The sequence below is a fragment of the Hypanus sabinus genome, chromosome 18, assembly GCF_030144855.1.
Source record: "Hypanus sabinus isolate sHypSab1 chromosome 18, sHypSab1.hap1, whole genome shotgun sequence".
Taxonomy (NCBI): Eukaryota; Metazoa; Chordata; class Chondrichthyes; order Myliobatiformes; family Dasyatidae; genus Hypanus; species Hypanus sabinus.
This window is the reverse complement of record NC_082723.1, coordinates 2,454,252-2,479,028: the sequence shown is the minus strand read 5'-3', so window position 1 is coordinate 2,479,028 and position 24,777 is coordinate 2,454,252. Positions and strand designations below refer to the sequence as shown.

The window sequence follows — 24,777 nt, the reverse complement described above, 5'->3', positions numbered from 1 at the left end:
TTTTAGTATACTCTTTGATATTAGTCCAATGCTTCCTCGCATCATTCATCAGTTCCTTCTGAATGACCTACCTAGATGTCTTCTGCAAGTTTTTTAAAAGGCTCCAATCCTGTATATTCACACTAGCTCTGGCTTCCTTGTACACTGTCTTTTGTTTTTACTTTGCCTCTGACTTCACGTGTCAGCCTTGCTCTTTTCAACCGTTTGGGTGATTTTCACTAATTTCAAAGAAATGGGCCTCAGACACCTGTGTTGTTGCAATCCACCTCTAAAGCCTGACAGCAGAGTAAGGAGTGAATCTTCGATGGAGTAGAGTCAGAAACCAAAGAGTTGCCAGCCTGAGTCAGGGCTTTCTGGCTCAAGAAAGAGATGGGGCCTGAAGTTTACAAAGAAGAGGAAGACGAGGAATCAGACCAACAGGATGTGGCTACAAATGAAAGATCAGAAACATTTGGAAACTGGTTGATCGAAACAAAAAGGTGGTTTATTTCTGCAAAATACTGTTGGAAATCAACAGATCAGGAAGCAAATCTGGAGAGGAATAAATAGACAACATTTCGGCTGAGTCCCTTCAGTATGTCTGGACTGTGTACTCCTCTGCTTAGTTGCTGCATGAATTGCACATGTCCTTCTGCATTTTATGTGTATGTGTCTACATTTCCAGCAACAACAGAATCTCTTGTGTTTCATATCTGCATTTTAAGAAGGTTCTACTTCGGCATTGAACACGCGGAAAGTTTGCTGATATTAATTGTATTCTTTATGGGAGCTGTTTTCTGTGTTAAAATAGTTGCTGAGTTTTCTACACCAGAAAAAATTGAAATGGACATGGAACTGGTGTCTGCAGAAAGTTTTAATGACACCGTGATTACCCAGAAAGCGCTGCGTTACAAAAATTCACCGCGCTGAAGCACCGATTGAATGCGCAGGCGTCAAAGATGAGGATATTCCCGAATGCTGCGCGTGCGCAGTCTACAAAAGGCCTCGGAAAATCGGCGCAGGTAAGAACGATTCTCCGGGTCAGCCGTTATAACACCAACTGAGGGACAATTACAGTGAGTCCAGTCACTCTGACCCTCAATCCCGCCACAGTCCTGCTCTCGTCCATCTTTCTCAGCCCCACGATCCGGACACGGGCCCCGTGGAGCTTCCGGCTGATGAGGGAATGGGAACCGATGGATCACTCAGACAGATCTGAACCCCAGCTATCTAAATGTCAGGATTGGGAACTCGGAGATAGGGCACAACAATCTTTTACATCAGCTGTTGAGAAAATCACATCCGTTTAACCTCCAATCCCAAACAGGAGAAAATCTGCAGATGCTGGAAATCCAAGCAACACACACAAAATGCCGGAGGAACTCAGCATTAGTACTCTTTTCCATAGATGCTGCCTGGGCTGCTGTGTTCCTCCAAAATTTTGTGTGTGTTGCTTTGTTCCACCTCCTCCTGGTCTGAACTTTTCTACCCGTGAGAACAAGTTTTGACTCATTCTCTCTGTGAAAGTAATTATATCAAATAGCTTTTTGCCCTGCGCAACGATTTGCTTTCACATCACAAATGTGGCAGATGTCTCCAATGAAACAGACTACTCCCCTTCCCTTCAGATTCATAGGCATTGCCATCAATGAGTTCACCATGAGTTCACCTAGGGGAGGGTTCAGGGAAATATTTACGTACAATACAGAAACTGGTATTATCTGTGTCTATGGTGGAGATGCAAATGTTGCTGGAGAATTTACAAGTGGGGAAAAGTGGAGTGATACTTGGAAATGTTACTTTTTGAAGTGGAATTTAGCAAGCAAACCACATATGAACAAAGTGCAAAAGCTCTGGTGAGAGAATCCTTCATTGCCCGTTACAGGCCTGTTACATAAGTTGTGTGACAGTGCAGGTGAACTTGATCAGACCCTCAGGAGATCAAAGTTCTTATCGACAGTGATTTGCTAGCTGTTAAAATGAATACGTCTCTATATAAAATTTTCCGTGCACATGTTGACACTGGATTAATAAAAGGCACAATACAGGCTTCATGTGCACACCAGTCATTACCAGTTAGAGGGGACATTGGCGGGAAGGTGGAGAGACCTCCAGTGTCCCTGGTACCCACAACTACAAGATGTGCATCCTGCTGCAGCTTGTAACCCAGCACGTAAGGAGTTGGAGCTGGAAATGGATGAATTCCGGATCATCCAGGAGTTGGAGGAGGTGCTAAATATGACATGAAGAGAGGTGTTACACCCAAGGTGCAGGATACAGGAAACAGGGTGAGAGTCAGGAAGGGGAATGAGGTAAAACAGCCCTCACAGAGTACTCTTGTGGTCAACACCACAACAACAGGTAGACCACTTTAGAAACTGTTGGGGGGGTTGGTGGTGGATTACCTGCCAGAGGGAATTCAAAGGGTTGATAGAGGATTCATTATTTAGGGGTACAGAACAAGAAGGGGACTAATATCCTTGTGGTAAGGCTTACTACAGCTACTGATGGGTGGTGGGGATGATGTGGTTAAAATAAGTTGTATGGGGAATGGGAGCCAGAATGAGAGAGCAGATAGTGGAAAGGGTGAATTGAATTGATTTTATTACATACATCCTTCATATACATGAGGAGTAGAAATCTTTTGGTTACGTCTCCATCTAATTGTGCAATGTGTAATTCATAAAAAAATAGTTCGCACTTAGGACAATCTATATAACACAGAAAGCAATTAATCAGTCTGCCGGCCTGGTGGAAGATGATGTCCTGGAGCCTGTTGGTCCTTTTGCTGTGGGACCGTTCCCTGGATGGTTGCAGCAGGAACAGTTTGCGGTTCTGCTGAATTGGGTCCTCAATATACTTTGGGCCCTTCTTCTTCGGTACAGCTGTTCACACTCTGAACAGCAAAGGGGTTTACCCTGTCTCCATTCCTTCTGTAATCCACAACCAGCTCTTGAGTTTTTGTGACTGTTACGTATTCAGGCAACAATAAATATATGAGTTAGGCAAGGGTTTATATAACAAATATCACGTTTATTAAACACTGAAAACAAACCCCCCAAAAGTAAACAAACACTAACGTAACCGGAAATCAGCTGCTATGCGGCAGCTCAATTAGTTCTTAAAGCGATGTTGCAAAAACAGTTCTTTAAAGTAGTATTGCCAAAAGTTCGAAATGCTCACTGTCCATTTAAGGGAGAGACTTTTTAAGACAATTTAAATTCTCCATTCCTTCTGTAGTCCACAACCAGCTCTTTAGTTTTTGTGACATTGCGGGAGAGGTTGTTTTCTTGACGCCAGACAGATGTTGTTCAGACCTGTTAGTTCGTAAAAGCTTCCCAATATTTTTCGCTCTATTATTTACTCTCTCTTCGGCTTTTATGTTGGCTTTGGCGTCTCATTTCTGCCATTGTTGTGTCCTCCTGCCATTCTAATGCTTCATTGGCATGCATCTGCCATGCATCTCCCGAATTGTTCCCGGAAACTCCAGCCGTGGCTGCTCCATCGTCAGTCCTACCAGTTTCCCATTCCAATCAATTTTGTCCAGCTTCTCTGTCATAGAAACCTGGAGAAGTTCAGTGCGGAAACAGACTGTCCCATCTGGACGATGCTGAAAACATTTATGCTGTCTGATGCAATGACCTGCACTGAGACGATAGCCCTCCATACCCAAACTTCCAGGTGCCTATCCAAACTTCTCTTAAATGGTGAAATTGAGCTCACATGCACCACTGTGCTGGCATCTCATTCCACACTCTCACAATCAATTCAGTGAAGAGGTTTTCCACATGTCCCCGTTAAATTTTCACCTTCCTCATTTACCCATGACCTCTGGTTGTCATCCCAACCAACCTCAGTGGAAAAAACCTGCTTGCATTTACCCTATCTGTACCCTCATAATTTTGCATACTTCCAACAAATCCACAAAACAATGTATAGTTTCCTTGTTTATGCTTAGAGCCTTGTTTAGGTGGATAAGATGATGAGGGGCATTGATTGTGTGGATAGTCAGAGGCTTTTCCCAGGGCTGAAATAGCTAACAGGAGGGGGCATAATATTAAGGCGCTTCGAAATAGATACCGAGAGAAAGTCAGGGGTAAGATTTTGCACAGAGGATAGTGGATGCGTGGAAAGCACTGCCGGCAGCAGTGGTCGAGGCAGATACAATAGGGTATTTTAACAGCCTCTTAGACAGGTACATGGAGCATAGAAAAAATATAGGGCTATGGGCTAGGGAAACTCTAGGCAGTTTCCAGAGTAAGTTACATGGTTGGCACAACATTGTGGGCTGAATGGCTTGGAATATGCTGTGAATTTCAATGTTCTATGTTGTACAGTGAAACAACTTTGGCTATCCTACAATCCTCTGATACCTCCCCCACCCACCCCTCCCCCGTTCACTATGGATGATTTGGTTATCTCTGCTAGGGGCCCGACAACTTCTGCACTTGCCTCCTGTAGGTTCTGAAGGAGCACCATATCATGCCCTTTTCAACACTCCCATAGACCCTGTGTCAATCTCATGAGTAAATAGGGATGAAAAAATATTTAACCTCCCCACCATCTGCTTTGGTTCCACACGTGGATTGCCATTCCGGTCATCCGGAGGACCACCTTTGTGCCTTGCAATCCTTTTGCTCTTAATCTATCACTAGAATCCCTGAGGATTATCCTTCATCCTTTTTGCGACTGCAACCTCATGCCTTATATTAGACATCCTGATTTATATCTTATTTGTTCTCTGGCATTTCTTATATTCCATAAGAACCTACCTGCCTATCCCTGTTATACAATTCCATTTTGTGTTTCACCAGGCTCTCAATAGTTCTTGAAATCCAAGGTTCCCTAGAGTTTCTATCTGTACCTTTCATTCTGAGAAGAACATACCCACTTTGTACTTTCAAAATTCCACTTTGAAAGCCTGCCATTGACCACGCACACCTTTGCCATAAAGCAGCCTGTCCCATTCCACAGCTGCCAGATCCTAGTGTCATAATTCTAGGTGTTGTTCCATGCCCTGAACACATCCAGCTTTCCTACGATGCTCCTTGTTTTGAAATATACAGGGCTCAGCATATTCTCTGCATCATGCTCAACGTTTTTCATTCCTGACCTTTTCTCAGGTCTGAACAACACCTGTCTGCACAACTCCACCACTGTCTGTTCTGTTATTCCCCCTACAACTTTAGTTTACCCCCCATGCCCCACCTCCCACCATGCAGCTCTATCACCCCATTTGACTTTCAGCTCCCAGATCATTAAAAAGGAGGTGCATACCAGGTACAGGCAGAGAGGAACAAATGGGATACTTATGAAGTACAGAAAAATCAAGTGAACACTTGTGAAAGAAATACATGAAGGCATGAGGTTGCCCCAGCAGACAAGGTGAAGGAGAATCCTCAGGGATTCTGCAGATATGTTAAGAGCAAAAAGATTGCAAGGGAAAAAAAATAATCCTCTGCAGGATCAGAATGGTAATCCATATGAGGACACAAAGTAGATAGGGGAGATTTTTTTCTGCATTCGTATTTACTCAGTAGATGGACACGGAGTCTGTAGAAGTGAGGCAAAGCATCATCAACTTCATGGACTCTGTACAGATTACAGAGGTGGAGGTGTTTGCTCTCTTCAGGCAAATTACCATGGATAAATCCCCAGGGTCTGACAAGTTGTTCCCCGGGAATCTGCGGAAGACAAGTGCAGAAATTGTTGGGGCCCAAGCACAGATTTTGAAATCGTCCTTAGTAACCGGTGAGGCAGTGGAGAAGTGGAGGACAGCCAATATTGTACCACAGTTGAAGAAAGGCTCTGAAAAAATAAACTAGGAAATTGTACGTTGGTAAGCTTGACATCAGTAGGGGGAAAGTTATTGGAACATATGTACAGGAACCGGATATAAAATTATTTGGATAGATGTGGACTGATTAAGGATAGAGAGCATGTCTTTGTGCATGGTAGGTCATGACTAACCAATAATAGAGTTTCTTGAGGAAGTTATCAGGAAAGTGGATGAAGGCAAGGCATTGACGTTGTCAATATGGACTTTAGCAAGGCACTTGACAAAATCTTATATGGGAATTTGGTCAAGAAAATTTGTTCTCTCAGCATTCAAGATGAGACAGTAAATTGGATGAGACACTGTCTTTGGGAGAAGACAGAGTGTGGTAGCTGATGGTTGCCTCTGTGACTGGAAGCCTGTGTCTAGTGGTGTGTCATAGGGATCAGAGCTGGATCTGTTGTTGTTTGTTATCTATATCAGTAATCTGGATGTTAACTTGATTAGCTGGATCAGAAAATTGGTAGATGACACCGAGATCGGGGTGTAGTGGACAGCAAGGAAGCCTATGATGGCTTGCAGTGCGAACTGGACCAGGTGGGAAGATGGTTTGAGAAATAGAAAATGGAATTTAACGGAAACAAGTGAGCGGTGTTGCACTTTGGTAGGACCTACCAGTGTAGGTCTTACACAGTGACTGGTCAGGCACTGAGGAGTGTTGTAGAGGAAAGGGAGCTGGGAACACAGGACTATATCTCACTGAAAGTGGTGTCACAGTTCGATAGGGACGGAATGAAAGATTTCGTCACATTGGCCTTCATAAACCAAAGTACTGAGTACAGCAGATGGATGTCATGTTGACTTTGCACAAGATATTGGTGAGGCCTAATTTGGAATATTGTGTGCAGTTTTGGTCTCCAATCTGCAGAAAAGATGTAAAAGAGGTTGAAAAAGTTCAGAGAAAATTCACAAGGGTGTTGCCAAGTCTGGAGTACTTGGGTTGTAATGAGAGATTGAACAGGTCAGTACTTTATTCCTTGGAAGGTAGAAGATTAAGGGGAGATTTGATGGAGATATACCACAATTTTGAGGGTTAAAGTCAGGATAAATTCAAGCTGGCTTTTTCCACTGAGATGGGGTGGGACTAAAACCTGAGGCCATGGGTTAAGGGTAAAAGGTGAAAGGTTAAGTGGGACATGAGGGGAAGCTTCTTCACGCAGACTGTCACCCAGGTGAGGAATGAACAGACAGTGCAATAGGTGCATGCGAGCTCTTTTTCATCATCTAAGAGTTTTGTGTAGGTACCTGGATGGTAGGTGTACGGGAGTAGACAGTTTAAATAGTTCAACCCAAACTAGATGGGCCAAAGGGCCTGTCTCTGTGTTGTACTTTTCCATGTCTATGACAATAACCTTAAATAATAATAACATTCACTTGAATTCCTTTTAACAGTTGTGCAGACCAACCATACATCTGAGTAGGAGATACGTACATGGTGTTAAAGCTGTGGCACTATAAATTAACAGTCCATAAAAGAAAATCACACCTGCAGGTCAACAAAGGCTACCTGCATGAGAGTATTTCAGTTACCGTGGGGCCAGGCTCCCATACAGCTCAGTGGGAACAGGGAATAATATTAATGGAGAGTGTCAACTGAGCCAGGTCACAGATTGGAGATGGCAGAAATGCCCCATTCTTATAGAGACAGGAAGAGCATCAGGGGATTTGATGGTCATTCCAGATACCAGCACTGTGCCCAGTCAGAAGATGATTTCTCTCTCCAACTTGGGTTGAACCTCACTGTAACAGATCACACGTGAGCAACTGAAGTGATCTCATCTGTAAAGTTGTCTTTCATCCATTGATGGATTTTGTGAATCTTTTTACAGGTTAGAAATTTGAAGGAATTTGTCTACGGGAATCTCAAACACAACACCCCAGTTTTGCTGTCTCTGTCCAGATATTTAAGAAGTGGAACAAGGGATTCACTCGATCATCCTTCCTGCTCAGACTGTGGGGTGGGATTCACTCGTTCATCTGACCGACTGGCATGCATGTCATTTTACACGGGAGAGGACGTTCACCTACTCAGACAGTGGGAATGGTTTCACTGGGTCATCTCAATTGAAGGTACATCAGCAAGTTCACACTGGGGCAAGGCCATTCACCTGCTCAGACTGTGGGAAGGGATTCACTCAGTCATCTGGATTAATGATACAAATGCGAGTTCACACAGGAGAGAGACCTTTCACCTGCTGAGACAGTGGGAAGAGATTTACTCGGTCATTTGATCTGCAGGTACACCAGCGAGTTCACACGGGGGAGAACCTAATATATCTTAAAAAGTTAAACCTAATATATCTTAAAAAGTTAAAAAGTTTAACTTAAAAAGTTAAAAAAAGTTTTCTCCTTCACTATTCCCCCCTCCCAGTTTCACCTCTCGCCTATGACTTCTTCCACCCTCACACTTCTTCCTCAGCCGTCTCTTTCTCACCCAGTCCTGATAAAAGTTCTAGGCCCAAAACGTGGACTGTTTACTATTTCCCATATAGGCTGCCTGGCCTCCTAGGTTCCTCCAGCGTTTTGTGTATGTGTTGTTTGGATTTCCAGCACCCACAGATGTTCTCCTGTTTTTGATAAAAGCCAAAGCGGGGTCATATAATATAGCAAGAAAATAGTGGGTAGTTAGAGGATTGGAGAGCGTTTACATGACCAACAGGAGACAACAAAAAAAAAACACACACACACACACACACAGAGGAGAGAAGATGATAAATCCAGCTAAGTGAGACAATGATATCAAGTATCCAAAGTTGTTCAGATATATGATCCCATTTTTCCTGATTTTCTGGATAAGTCCATTAGGGGGACTCCTGTCAAAAGCTCCTCTCAATTCCAGAACAGAGCAGCCACCTCTCTAACTTGGCAATCTTGTTTTATCGCACCCTAAGAAAGTTATTCAGTTGCGTCAGTCATCACCTGCCCATCAGAAAACCATTTGACTTCTTAATTATGTTTCTCCAAATATTTATCAAACGTATCTCCAGGAATCCACGCTCACGATAAACATCGATTGATACTACGGACTAACCAGTGAAGAGCAGGCCCTTGGCTGAAATACACACGGCAGGGTTCCTCAATTCAGTTTCATCTGGAGAATGTAGTATCTGTGTTCAAACTGCTGCCTCTCTCGACATTTGTCTAATTCTAAAGATAATAATCTCCCTTTCGCATATATTTAGTGCGACCCCTCCCAACCTCCCGCTTGCGTGATTGTAAAAACATTTGTTCCATTAGTTATCGTGTGTCTGCATCTGCTTTTGCAATCGATCAGACGGACCTTTCTAACCGTTATTTGCTTGTTTTTTGTCCAGAGTCGGCTCCGTGTTGGCACAGTTGAATATCACGTTGATGCTACCAGGATTAGAGCAATCAAAAAGAAGAGAAAACCAGCAGATGCGAGAAATGACAAAAACACAACCTCGGCAATAACTACGCAGGCCACGAAGCATCTCTGAAAAATGAGTAAATAGTCGATGTTTTGGGTTAAAACGCTTTAACAGGGCGTTTCATTTCGCTCCTCCTACCCTGCTGAGGAATCTCTTCCCGAAACGTCGAATACACATTTTTTCCTTAGATGCTGCCTGGTCTCACGGGTTCCTACAGCATTTTGTGTGTGGTACAGCGTTAATGGCTGGTTTGTTAGCATTGCAGAGGAACAAAGAGATAATAGGATCCCTCAAAGTTTCCACACAAGTTGATAGGGTGGTTAAGTAGGCAAAAGGAGTGTTGGTATTTATTAATCAGCAGCTTCAGTTCAGTTCAAGAAGGACTCAGGCCGAAACGTTGAATACACTCTATTCCATTGATGCTGCCTGGCCTGAGAGGTTTCTACAGCATTTTGTATAGGATTTGACCAATTTGACCCCAAATCCTATTTGACCTCCCTCTCTCCCTCTCCCCCTGTCTCCTCTTTCTCACTCCGTCCCTCGCTCTCCATCCCTCTCTCCCTCTCCCTCTTTCTCTCTCTCGCTCACCATCAACATCTCTATATCTCTTTCTCCCACATGCCCTCTGTCCCTCCATCTTTCCCTCACAATGTCTCTCCCTCTCTCCCCCTCTCTCCCTCTCCCCCTCTCCTCCTCTACAGGTAACGGTGATGGTTTGTGAAATGTGTGCAGGATAGTTTTTTGCAACAATACATAGAAGTACTGACTGGACATGGGGCAGTGTTGGATCACCTGTCAGGGAATGCGATAGGTCAGCTGAAAGATGTATGTGTTGGGGAGCACTTCGGGTCCAGTGATCACAATAGCACTAGCTTCAATATAATTATGGAGAAGGACAGGGCAGGACCTAGAGTTGAGATTTTTGATTGGACAAAGGCTAAATTTGAGGAGATGTGAAGGAATTTAGAGTGAGTGGATTGGGTCAAGTTGTTTTATGGAAGGATGTAATAGAGAAATGGAGGTCATTTAAGGGTGAAATTATGAGGGTACAGAATCTTTATGTTCCTGTTAGGTTGAAAGAAAAGCTTAAAGGTTTGGAAGCACCATGGGTTTCAAGGGATATTAGAAATTTGGTTCGGAAAAAGAGGGATGTCTACAATAGATATAGGCAGCATGGAGTAAAGGAATGGCTCGAGGAATATAAAAAAAAATTAAAATGAATCTTTAGAAAGAGATTAGAAAAGCTAAAAGAAGATACGAGGTTGGTTTGGCAAATAAGGTGAAAGTAAATCCGAAAGGTTTCTACAGTTATATTAAAAGCAAGAGGATAGTGAGGGATAAAATTGGCCCCTTAGAGAATCAGAGTGGTCAGCTATGTGTGGAGCCGAGGGAGATGGGAGAGATTTTGAACGATTTCTTCTCTTCGGTATTCACTAAGGCGAAGGATATTGAATTGTGTAAGGTGTGGGAAACAAGTAAGGAAGTTATGGAACCTATGACAATTAAAGAGGTGGAAGTACTGGCGCTTTTAAGAAATTTAAAAAGTGGATAAATCTCCGAGTCCTGACAGGATATCCCCAGGACATTAAGGGAAGATTGCGTAGAAATAGCAGTAGCTCTGACGGAGATCTTTAAGATGTCATTAAAAACGGGGATTGTGCCGGAGGATTGGCGGATTGCTCATGTGGTTCCATTGTTTAAAAAGAGTTCTAGAAGTAAGCCTAGCAATTATAGACCTGTCAGTTTGACATCAGTTGGGGTAAATTAAAGGGAAGTATTCTTAGAGATAGTATTAATAATTATCTGGATAGACAGGATCTGATTAGGAGTAGCCAGCATGGATTTGTGCGTGGAAAATCATGTTTGTCAAACCTTATTAAATTTCTTGAAGAGGTTACGAAGAATGTTGACGAGGGTAAGGTAGTGGATGTCGTCTATATGGACTTCAGCAAAGGTTTTGACAAAGTTCCACATGGAAGGTTAGTTAAGAAGGTTCAGTCGTTAGGTATTAATGCTGGAGTAGTAAAATGGATTCAACAGTGGCTAGATGGGAGATGCCAGAGAGTAGTGGTGGATAATTGTTTATCGGGATGGAGGCCGGTGACTAGCGGGGTGCCACAGGGTTCTGTTTTGGGCCCAATGTTGTTTGTAATACACATAAATGATCTGGATGATAGGGGGGTAAATTGGATTAGTAGGTATGCCGATGATAATAAGGTAGGAGGTGTTGTGGATAATGAGGTGGGTTTTCAAAGCTTGCAGGGAGATTTATGCCTGTTAGAAGAATGGGCTGAGCGTTGGTAGATGGAGTTTAATGCTGAGAAGTGTGAGGTTCTACATTTTTGCAGGAATAATCCAAATAGAACATACAGGGTAAATGGTAGGGCATTGAGGAATGCAGAAGAACTGAGAGATGCAGGAATAACAGTGCATAGTTTCCTGAAGGTGGAGTCTCATGTAGATAGGTTGATGAAGAAGGCTTTTGGAACGCTGGCCTTTATAAATCAAAGCACTGAGTACAGAAGTTGGAATGCAATGTTAAAATTGTACAAGGCATTGGTAAGGCCAAATTCAGAATATTGTGTGCAGTTCTGATCAGCGAATTATAGGAAAGATATCAATAAATTAGAGAGAGTGTAGAGACGATTTACTGGGATGTTACCTGGGTTTCAGCACTGACGTTACAGAAAAGGTTGAACAAGTTAGGTCTCTATTCATTGGAGCGTAGAAGGTTGAGAGGGGATTTGATCGAGGTATTTAAAATTTTGAGAGGGATAGATAGAGTTGACGTGCATAGGCTGTTTCCATTGAGAGTACGGGAGATTCAAACGACAGGACATGATTTGAGAATTAGGGGGCAGAAGTTTAAGGGAAACACGAGGGGGTATTTCTTTACTTAGAGAGTGATAACTGTGTGGAATGAGCTTCCTGTAGAAGTAGTAGAGACCAGTTCAGTTGTGTCATTTAAGGTAAAATTGGATAAGTATATGGACAGGAAAGGAGTGGAGGGTTATGGGCTGAATGCGGATAGGTGGGTCTAGGTGAGATTAAGAGATCGCCACGGACTAGGAGGGCCGAGATGGCCTGTTTCCGTGCTGTGATTGTTATATGTGTTTTCTTATCAGTTGAAAAACAGTTAAAATTCTGCTCATGGTTGCAGAGAGATGAAGAAGCTGTGGTACAGAAAGAGGATACAACCTGGTGAAGGAAAGGACAGGTTTTGACGGGAGCAGAAGTGGTTGATACAGAGACCATATACTCCATGATCAGCCAGTTTTATCAGAACCGGGAAGGAGTAAACTATTTGCCATAAGCTTGAACTTCGTCGAGGCAAGAGGCAAGTTGTAAAAGGGATTTATCTGGGATTCTGAGAACATTGATGCCATCGAGATAAATTTTAAAGGGCTGCTTTGTAATTTAAGGCAACACTGACAAAATGCTGAAGGAACATCAGACCAGTCAGCAACTATAGAAAGGAGTAATCAGTCGACCTTTCAGGCTCCAGCCTTTATCGTAACTCTAGTTGTCTGTGTTGCTTTGTATTTGGAGCATCTGCAGACGTTCACGGGATGTTCTGTAACTTTGTCCATCGTATTGCTGCAATTTGCCCTCAGGCTGGGGTGCAGAATAAGAGCATGAAGGTATCTGAATTGTTCTACTGTACTGCCTTTATTTCTGGAGTTTAATGAATATCAATATCCGATTCAGTGGGCATATCACCGCATTCCTGAATTGCTCTCGGAATTTGCTCTGAGTTAGGACGTAGATGCAGGTGTTGGTGCAGGAGCTGAGAATCTGCAGCATTACCGATATTTCTTCTGTGATGTAACGGGGATCCTTGACAGAATAATAAACAAAACTCATAGAAATCCGTCTATAGATATAAAATATCAGCTGCGTTCCCCACAACAATATGAAACATCCGGTAATGCTGAAGAGCAAAACGATGGATTTGCGTCTGTTCTCCATTTCCAGGTCCTTCTCAGTCTCTCCACTCTTTTGTCCCCGGAGCCTCCTGCGGGCTCGACTGGCCGCTAGAATCCGCCTGGCAGTCTGAATATTGAACAACAAAATCAGAAAGAATGGGACACAAGGTGTTAAAATGCGGTGAAACATCTCAAATGCCGCCCATGAGGGAGAGTGTTTGTAGTTTGGTGTATGAATACAATACCAGGGCATACCATCAATTATTACCAAAGGCTCGTATATAAAGCCCCAGGGAACTCTCCAAACAAGCCAGCACAGTCACTGTCCCGATAACCACAACCGCCGTAATCTCGGTGCAATATTTTGTTTTCAGCTTCTCACAGCAAATAGCCATAAATCGATCGACAGTGAAAGCGACAGTCAGCCATACAGAGGTCGTAGTGCTGGCAAAAATCAGCCATCCACAGTATCTACACACAGGTGTGATGAACAGGAATGACCGGGGAAAATAAATCCAAGCAGTCCACGTCAGCAGCGGTTCCGAAATAACAACCAGAAGGTCCGCAGCTGCCATTGACACCAGGAAGCGAGTGACACATTTGGAGACCCCGGGACAGGATCAGAATCGCCACCAAGTTCGCTGAAAGAGAGGCAGGAAACGCAATTGAGATAACACTGAATAGATGCCAATGTAGCACTTTGAGAGCACCATGTATTATGTTTCATTAAACGGTGAAAGAGACGGCGCGCAGCTGACGGGACAGAAAAGGAGTTTATAACGTAAAATAAAATCAATATGATATTAATATGGATTCCCTACTGCTGACCGTAGTGTGATTTAACAACAGAATGCTAAAACTAGTTAACTACCTCCTCAGAGTCCTTACTGGACGGATCACTTTCTACTGGTGCCATTCGCGTCTCGTATCAATAAAATGCATAAATCCGGACGTTGATGGCTGGATTCTTCCGTTAGACAAACATCAATTCTAACGGCAAAACAAAGTACACTGCAGATGCTGTAGTCAAATCAATACGTACAAACAAGCTGGAGGAAGGCAGGTCAGGCAGCGGCGCTCCTTGCAAGCGATGGAACAGCCAAGGGCGGAACAAAAACATGAAATGTTGGAAGCATTCGTCCAGACTAACATAATATGTGCACAGAAACATTTAAAGTGTCTTTTTTCAGAACTGTTTTTGGAGAGGTTCCTGAAACAAGTTCACTTTCTCTTTCTATGCAAGTTGCTTGGGGCTTAGTGCTTCCAGCAGTCCGCATGTGGGTTTATCTTTACAGCGCTTGCCATCTCGCTGACTTTTCAACACAACATTGACTGAGTCGATCAGTCACAACGCAGTCTGACACAACCTCACAGATATACATGACGCGTCCCACCGAATCCATCACAGCGATGCCGACAAAATTAATTCAACGTCCATTAACTATCCCGGTGTCGTATAGTCAGGTGTCAGCAATAGTGTCGGATGTAGTATAATAAAATATATTTCATAGTGTTAATAACTATGAAGCAGCAGTGCGGTTGTGTTAATTGACTCACCAACAACTTCATTGTGTTGTCCATCAACTGCTTCATATTCAGTCACAGAACACACAGTTATTAAAAATCAAGGGGTTGCATGACACAGCGTGGAATTCCTCCCATTGGAAAATTGTTATTACCAGTCGATGGTTTACTAAACCTCGCACGACCTCTCAAATACAAATGCAGGCAATCAATCGGTATAATCTCTGCGGCCGCTTAAACGCAATATTTGCAAATGCAGTGTAGGCAGTAGCGGACCATAAAAACAGAGACGCGAACTTCACATTATTGAACGGAAGAATGCTGTCTGAGCCATTGAATCCCATTGATATTTGTGGAATCAGAGAATTCGTGCAGAGGATTATTTTCAGATCCAGATCCCAAAATACATATTCCCGGCATTTCCCTTCAATTCCTGAAATGTGCAATATTTGGACTGGACAGTTGGCAGTGGAAACCAGGGACAGAAACAATCACAACATTTGCGGCTTACCGGGAATTCCAAAGGCTGAAATAAAAGGATAGTAAACTGCTCCTATCTGCAAGATACACCATTTCAGTGAGAATGTGTGACTACTGTTGCTTCTGAATTCACAGATTCGGCAGATACTCTGAGCTGATTAAATTTAAATGGCCCTGTTTATACAAAGGATCAGTCTCCAGAGATTCGTTTCTACACCTGACTAACTTGCTAACTTTCAATTAAGTGAACAAGAGCTTTAATTTAACACTATTGTCTCCGATGTACATTTTGGGCAGATTAAATAAAATGCTCAACACACTTGATCATTACCTCTACACTAACTCATCTGGTTTAACTAATGCCGGACCTCCAATGGCAAAGACTGAGCTTAGTCACGGAGCAGCCACATTTACGGATTACACGATTTTATTGCCTAAATATTAACTTGTAAACGGTATTCACCAACACCGCCCGACCCCTAAGTCTGTCACATTCTCAACTGTACTTCACACCACTCCTGACCACACAGATGGACAAACACATAAACAGAGAGAGAGATTGACTCTGACATTGGCTGCACCGGCCACCTAACACAACTGGCGAACAGTTACCTCCGTCTCTTACTCACAACAAACGGCTTAAATCAACTCTGATATTCGCTTCTGCCGAGGCACAAGATACGGAGCAGCCGTTCCGTTCTCACACGAGTGCTTTAGAGCGCAGAGACACTGTCAGCTCATCGACAGTCCCAGACAGCAGAGGGATTCAGAACTCGTCAGCCCAAGCCCAGCTACATCTTCCACGGTATTGGGAGGACAGCGACAATAGTGTTTGCAGAGTCAGTGTGGCTTCAGCATATTACAATTGAAGAGAGATTCTGATCAGCACATTGGCTTCTGGCGTGTTGCTGTGGACTTTTAATTAAACAACCGCTCAAAGGGAGAAAGTGAACCAGTTTCTATTTGGAAAGATTTGACCGGTATGGCAATTCAAGGATGGGCTCTGAGCCCTCAGATGTTCTCAGTATCAATCGGTGATTTGGATGTTGCATCCGGTGTATTATACCCATTTCTGCTGCTGTTACAGAGCTGGGTGGCAGGGTCAGTAGTGAGAAGGATGCAGAGTGTCTGGGGATGCAGACAGAAGCGAATGAGTGAGGATGTGCCAGATGTACATAATTTGGGGAAATGTGAGTCTATCCACTGCGAAGGAAACATACTGAAAACGACATATTTACTTAACATCACGAAGAGTTAACATTCAGGTAGAGCAAGAAATTAGGGAGGTAAACAGTTCTATAATGCAGGTCTTACTGGGAGGTGTCTCACAGGGAGGTGTCATAGGGATCTGTTTAGAATGGAGTTTGAAAACCATAAGCATGTCTGGTCACGCGTACTCATGAAATTTACCCCTGCAGTAGGAAGAGTGCAGGGTGTGTTCCCCACAATAAAGAGCCAATTCGACTGTCTGATGTTCTTCCTGAACTCGCATGCAATCGGTTCAACATTGCTGTATAGATTGAGGAGTTTATTGCGTCCAGGCTGCAAATTGCCTATCCTGACATTTCCCTTCATACAGTAGATCTTTGCTGTTTCTCCAGTGATTAGGAAGGCACGACAGTGAGGGCATACTCTGGTCATCGTACGAACATCAGCAGAAAATTTACGGCGTACGAGTCGTGCATTTTCCCTTGCTCGTTCACTGCCGAGGTGTTTTCATTGAAAGCGGCCATTGTCGACTTCAGCAACTCTCGGAATAGTTACTCTGCGCCACATATTCTGTAGTCGATCTTTCCTCTCTCCTCCTTCTACGTCTGTTTTTGTCATTCTGGAGACGCGTAGCCCTTTCATCCCCCGTCTCTTCATCTCTTCTACCAGTTGTTCTTTCCCTCTGACCCTGGAATGATCAGATTCTCGTTCTGTCCTCCTTCTGTGCCATTGGTTGTCATTTTGAAGAGGTGCATGTCTCTCCTCCTCTATTTATTCTTCTCTCACATTTTTGTCCTGACTCTTTGATCCTGGAGTCGTGCGGCCCTGGCATCATCCGATTCTCGTTCTCTCTCTCTCTCTCTCTCTCTCTGCCGCTTCCCGACGATATTTGCCGTAATCTCTTGACCGTAACGCCCCTTAACGCCCCCCTTCTCTTTCCACGCGGCATAATTAGGCTGACCATATTTTCTTTAACTTAATGTTGGACAGAATAAAAGAAGCAGTAACAGAAATGCCTCCAGGATGCTGCTTTCTCTTGATGATGTTTTTGGCGCTTTCCTGAATGGTCGTGATATATAATCACCGCTGCCATTTGACTGCAGCGAATGGTTGGATGAGTGTTTCGAAGTACTTTATTACAATAAGATTTAATTATCTCTTACTGATGGGTGGCAGTTTGTTCAGTTCAATCCTGCACATGCTAATGGTGATCAGCAGAATGTGACAGCTCGAAATAGAGCTGCCCTTCCCTTTTACTGCGGGTGGTGTTGCTGCTGTGAGCATCGTGAGGCGCTGCTGAGGCTGGCCGTGCGCATGCGCCGTGGTGTCGCGTCGCGGTTTCCATGAAAGCTGGAATCGGATGAAGAAAACGGGGGCTGTTAACGAGTCAGCAATTTAATACGAATATAATCATGAACTTTGCATGCATTCTGTAAGTTAGCACATGTTAAGTCTACATAGACAAAAAAAATGCCGTTTTAATTCTGTTCAGTGCCCTGTTAAACAAAGGCAGGTATCCCATTAGGCGTCTTCATTGTATGCGCCTGTTTCTGCACCTTCACGGATCTATGTGCCTGTACGTGAATGCTGGAACTTCCGGCAGCGATTCATAAGGCACAGGATTGATACATCTCAAGGAAGAGGTATTTTAACCGAGGGATGAGGTAAAACATAGGAGCGAGCATACAATTTTGCAAAAAAAATTGTGAGAGGATTGGAAAGCTGTTAAAAACCAACAGAATAAAACTTCAAGTGTTCAAATTACATTAATTATCAAACCATTTTTCTTCCGATAAATAACCTTGAGATTCGACTCCTTACAGTCAGCAACAATGCAAGGAAACAGAGCATATATTAACAAAACAAAAAAATATCAAAAGCGAAAACAAATGAATCGTGCTGACAACGAAGGTAAGCAAATTCAGAATTGAAGTTTCCTGGAAGTGAGTCGACAGCCACGAAGTCTGTCATCACTGCAGCTGATTCGGCAGTCCAATAGATTCAGACCAGCGTAGAGACGGTCAACCTCATGGAGCCCTGAGCAGAACCGACCCGTCCCTTGCCTTCAGCTCCGATAAGATGAACTTTCAACCCCGGCACGGCAAATAATTTGTCCTAATCCCGGGTCGTTTCTCATACTCTGCCCCGGACCCTGAGCTTTGACCTCAACCATCTGTATCCGGATGCAAAAAAAAAAAAGGACAGTAAGGATATAAAATAAATATCAGGGTAAGCCAGGCACAAACATAAAATAAGAAACCAAATTTATTTATAAAATATCCAGTATAAGCGAGGCAAGAGCGGATAACAGACCGCTGTACAATGAAGCTGCTAAGGGAACAATGCAGCTCAGAGAAATGGCAAACGAACTCAGTGACTATTTGCCCCAGTCACTTTGAAAGATAGCAACTGTATGTTTAAGAGAAGAGAGTTAGTAGGCATTAATGTTTGCAGTTGCGATTACTAATGAAAAGTTGCTAGGGATAAGGATGGTTTCTGGTAGATAAGTCACCCGGACCAGATGGACTACTCTCCGGGATTCAGAAGGAGGTGGCTAAAGTTATGATCGCTCAAGAATCACCACAGTCCGGAATTGTTTGAGGAGACTGAAAATGGTCAATATCCCTCCACTCTTTCCGTTGGGGTTGGGGCGGGGGGATAAGGAAGGAAATGAGAGGTGCTAGCCTGTTCTTGAATGCCTCAGCTAGGGATCTGACCTTAACCCAATCCTAAATCTCTGGCAAGAACTGTCCACTGGAGCTGCACCACTATACTGACCCAGCTTTGGCAATTTTGTAGTGGTTTAACCCTCTTTTTAAATGTTGTTGCTACCAACGTGCACCACGTGCCCTTGAAAATATCCTTCAGCCGCTACTACAAGTTCCTGATCCAGTACAGTGGAGACAGTGCATCATGCTGTGATATCTTTTACAGCAGAAGATCCTGTGCTGGTGTCTCGCCTGATCTCGTTTTGCCCTACTTACCATCAGGAATATTGTGCCCTGATAGCTCACACCCCCATCAGTATTGAGATGTGTTCTTGTAGTGAGGGGAGCCGCCAATGCGGTACCCTGCACAGTCCGACTCTTCCTCTTGTCTCTCCTGGTAGCACCGTACTTATTAGCATCCTGCTTCAATGGTCTCACCATTAATGATCTGCTCTCAGCACCCGAGATACGATCCTCGCTCTGTCAATCTTCATCTGCTTCACACTCTCAGTCAGCAGCTTCAGCTGGTGCGCTCCGCTCATCTGAGGTGATTGGGGACGCTGACCGACTCCCTGATCCCCCACATCCTGAGGCCATAACTGCCATTCCTGTTACTCCAAAAGGGAGAGGAATTCTGAAGAAAACCTCTGAAATTTGACAACACAAGGGAATACTACCTCTCCGATTCACCTGTCCGTTTTTCCAGTTGCTCTCTGTTCTGCTTAACCTTTTGAAACCTTCGTCACTCTTCAGAACCGCTTAAATTTTTTTGTTAACGATTTAGTCTGTCTCTATAGCCCGTGTTAAACGGAGGAACAATAATGGCGTTTCTCCAATCCGCTGAAAAAAACAATTTGTAATTTAAAAAGAGAGGCTACAAAGTTCTCGGTGAAGGCACAAACGATCAGCTATCTTGCCTCGCTATCTCAGTAACCTATCTCAGTAACCTATCTCGCTCCCTGAGTTATATCCTATCAAGTTCTGGAAATGTAACTAACTTAGTATTCTATCAGAGTCAAAACGCCCCCATCAGCTTGTTTCCAACGTGCCGTATATTATTATATCATGCCGTGTATAATCACCATCACCTTACTGATCGTTATAACCGCCATGACTTTCTCTTTGATGAGGACTGATGTGAAATATTTACTGGGTGCTTTGCCCACTTGCTCTGTATCCAATATATGTTACGTTCCCTGCCCCTGAGCTGGGATACTTTCCTACCATTTACTGCTGCTCCGTTTGTGTTTAATATAAGTACCAAGAGACGTTTTATACTCTACAGTCTCGCTGAGCAAACCCATTTGTTCTCCCCCAATTCAGCACGGATGGTTTTCTGTTCAATTTGCACATTGCTTCATGTTTATCAAGGGTCATGTCCAAAGTCCACTTCCTAAACTTTCACTGTTCCAGCGGGAGGTGTGGTGGAATCAAAACTCGGCTTCATGGCGGATGCACCTGAATTCGCATTCTGCCCAGTGCCCCCCCCCCCCCCACCCCCCCGGGAGGCAGCAATATTTGCGCGGAAGTAAAACCAGGCAATAACTGCACTATCCATTGGTTTGACATGAATCAACCTCGACTGGAGAGCAGTCAACAACAACAAACATTCCTAATGAGTTCTTTTTCCTTTTAGTCTACATGTGCATATCTCTCATCATCCATTTTTCTCAGATCTTTCAACATTGTTTCCCCCCTTCATAGAAACAGTTTGAATTCTGAACCACTTGGCTTCAAATAACTCCCTAGACATATGTTGTGTGTTTACCCCGTCACAGTTTGCACCCGGTTTGTATTTTCCCCAGTTCCTGCCTAAGATAGTTCTTATTAGTTTGGAGGAACCTGGCAGGCATCGATTGAAATGTATCAACAGTCCTAGTTTTTGCCTGAGATGATGGATCAGGACTGGAAAAAATATGGTGACGGGACGTGAGGAAGAAGTACAAGGAGCAAGATGTTCATCAGCGTCCTGACTTTAGCAAAAATTCCCCAAATTGCGTTCTTCTTTGCGGATGACTTTAATCAAAAATGCTTACCCACTGAAATTCATCAATTATAAGGCTTATGTCCAAGTGCAAGGTCTCTTAAGTGCCCCGAATTCATCTGCTTCTACCTCCACTCCAAGAGCGAATTCCACATTTTTCGCGACATAAGACGTCCATTCAATACTTTCTTCCAACTACCTTGAAATTATCCCCCTTGCTTCAGCCGCCTCCCTCCATGGGGAAATGTCTGTGGTCGTTCACTCGATTTATCTGTTATAATGTTGTATACCTCCTTCAGGCACTTCTCATCCTGCTTCCGTCCAAAGAGAAATTCCCTATATTATTCACCTTACCCTCACAGGACATGTTTAAAGCAAATTTATTGTCAAAGTTCATATGTGCCATCATTTACCAACCTCATATATATTTTCTTGCAGTCATACACAGTAAATGCAAAGAAACACAATGGAATCGGTAAAAAAGAAACAACTGCTCACAACTAAGACAAACAAAACGCCAAAGCACAAAGCCCAATAGTGGCAATGAATTGTACAAAAAAAAATAAGTATGAAATAAATGTCCATAACTGCAGTGGTAGAATACTTCATGGAGCTTCTTTATAAACCAACTGGACTTATCTCATTTGCCTCGCGAGCCTGATCATTTAGGAGTAGTTGCTGTTCCTTATCCCGTTGCTGTGAGACCGGACGCTCCTGTAATTTGTTCTTGCTGGCGCAGTCGAGATGCGAGCATCAACCGGAAGATGAGGGTCCTTGATGGTAAATGCTGTGTCCCTGCGACTTCGCTCCTTGCAGAGGTTTTCACTGCTGAGTAGAGCTGTGCCTGTGATGCCATGAATTGCAGTCCAGTGTCAGGGTTGAACAGACTTCTGTTCTTGAAGTTCGTGGGTTGCACTAGTGTTTTCCGGTGGAGTACCGTGCTGGGTGGAAAAAGGTCAGTGCGATGACCGCACTGGTTTCAGAGTTTTATACGACTGTGCCCGGGAAGTGAAGGTCTAGGTGTTGTAAAGCTCATTGTCTTGGTAATTAACTGCTGACTATTCTTGTACAGGCTCGTAATCAGGTAATGTTTATACCATAGTTACACCCTCCTCTTCCTCATCATGCTGTGTTGCATCAGGATTTGACCCTGCAGGACTGTGTTTGGTTTCTACTTGTCCTCTTCCCTGATGTGCAGCACTGGGCAGTTGTGTAGCTGTAACTGGCAGTGTCCATGCATTCCGGAGCTGGTTTCTAGGTCTTCGTTCTGCCAGTGTTGGTGGCTCGTGTACTCAGCGGGACCTCTGTTGGGTTGTGTATTCACAGTGCAATTTGGTATTCCTCGTGACTTTTTCTTATTTTTTTATAAACTTCTTTTATTGAGTTTTCAAATAATTACAGAAATAAAAGAAAATATATGAAAATATATATATACCCTCCCCCCTCCCCTTAAACCCTCCTCCCCATCATCCCTATATAAAAAAAAAGAAAGAAAGGAAAAAAAAAGAAAGAGTGCCTGGATATCGGAAGATCCCCACATTCTCCATGAAGTTCGTAATAACTTAAGTATATATATATATTTCTTTATTTCCCCAAATAACCAATTATTTCATCTTCGGAGCACCTATATATTTAATCCTGTCTTTTGTAAATAAGGGCGCCAAATTTTCAAAAATGTTTCATATGTATCTCTTAAATTGTAAGTAATTTCGCGTGTCGTAAAGTCTCGTGACATTTTCTGTACAGAAAATAAATGTTGCTGCCAATCTGTAGCTCAAATAGCAGAAATGATTTCGCTGGGACCTGTGATACATAATTTTGCTTCTATTTTTGAGAGTCCTCAAGGTTGTCGTAGACTGTAAAAAGAGTGAGGGTTGTATTATTGTGAATTTTTTGGTCATTACAGGGCTGCTACCAGTCTTCTATGACACCGGATAAAGACAGTTAAATGTTGTATATAATAAGATTCTGTGCCCTTCCAGTATCGTTTGATGTTGTGCAGTCGTTTGCTTGGACAACTCTCCCAATTAAGCATGCTGTCAACATTTGTAAAGGGCTGTGCATTTACCATACGTGCAAGGTGTCAATATATGCAAACTTCCAGTATGATAGCGGTTATAACAAAGATCTGTATCCTTAGAGTATGGTGCAACGGCTGTAAGAATCAGTTACAGTACGATGCTGGTTGTTAAAAAGGTCAGAGCTACAGCAAGAAAAAAAAACTGGGATTCTCATGGTCTGTATCAACAGTGTAATGTTTACTTCGATGTCCCTCCTTTTATTGGAGCCTTTCTGGTCAGTGTCCTCACTGGCCAGTGTTGTGCTATGGAAAAGAGTTAACTTCTGACGTTTGGTTCCGGCACCGTTCATTGGACTCTGATTTAGTGTGAGCTATTTTGCAACATCTTCAGATTTTAACGTGGTTTCTTTGTAACACTATTCGTCACGTTGTTTCCTTTACTCACAATTGGGGCCACGGGGTAGGGAGCATGACGGCAGCTGAATTGTAATACAAGCAACATTTATTTCTAACTTTTAATGAGTTTCCAGATCTGCTTCACTGGATACTTCCTCATATCCTTGAGTTCCTCTCGGAATATGCTCTGAGTCATGGCGTAAATACATGTGTTAATGCAGGAACTGACAACCTGCAGCATAGACAACGTCAGTAACGCGATGTAACCAGGATGCGTGACAGAATAAACAAACCGTTCATGGATGTAAAATACCACCTGTGTTGCCCAAAATAATATGAAACTACCAGTTATGCTGAAGAGCAGAAGATGGATTTGCGTCTGCTCTCCATCTCTCGGTCCATGTCTTTCTCTCCTGTCCCCGGAGCCCCCTGCGGGCTCGACTGGCCGCTAGAATCCGCCTGACAGTCAGAATATTTAGGAGAACAATCGGAAAGAATGGGACACGAGGGGTTAAAATGTGGTGAAACATCCTGAATGCCGTCCATGATGAAGAGTTTAGGAAGCTCTGTGTAACAGTCCCAGGGAAAACCATCAATTATTACTTTGGGTTTGTATATAAAGCACCAGGGGACACTCTCCAAACAGAACACACTGCCGCGATAACCATAGCCGCCGTTCTCTCGGTGCAATACCTTGTTTTCAGCTTCTCACAACAAATAGCCACAAATCGATCGACGGTGAAAGCGACAGTCAGTCAGAGTGAGGACGCAGTGCTTGCAAAAATTAACCATCGACAGAGTATGCACAAAGGAGTAAGGAAAAACAATGATTGGAGAAAATAAAACCTAGCAGTCCACGTCAGCAGCGGATCGGAGACAATGACCAGAATATTGGCCGGCGGCCATTCCCACCATGTCGCGAGTAACACATCTGGAGACCCCGCATTTCCCCCGAAACAGGATCACGATCTCTATTAAGCTCGCTGGAAGAGAGACAGGAAACTGCAAGTTGAGGAAATACTGGGCACAATTCTATCCAGTTGTTACTGGAGATCCTGCAATATTTGCACATTATTGCTGCACTTCGCGGTGAAAGATTCGAGAGAGGGCGCACCGACGGCGTAGAAAGAAGATAATTTATCCCCTAAACGTGTCCATATGAGCTGAATATAGGATAATATCCTGATGACTGAAACGTGAAGTGGGGGCGGAAAGCTAAAACCGGATAGCTGCCTCCTCGGATTCAACACGTCATTTTCTACCCGCGGGGTGCTACAGTCATCAGCTTCCGTGGCGCTCCCTGCCAGCGATAGAACACCGAAACAC

General features: G+C 43.5%; 1 long non-coding RNA gene across 1 annotated transcript; it reads left to right on the top strand.

Annotated features, from left to right (window-relative positions):
- The first annotated feature begins 949 nt into the window (after positions 1-949).
- Positions 950-13,478, top strand: LOC132377469 (uncharacterized). The gene is made up of 3 exons (XR_009506647.1): positions 950-1,001; positions 7,645-7,885; positions 9,130-13,478. It is a non-coding gene; the product is annotated as an uncharacterized LOC132377469 (long non-coding RNA).
- The last annotated feature ends 11,299 nt before the right edge of the window (positions 13,479-24,777 follow it).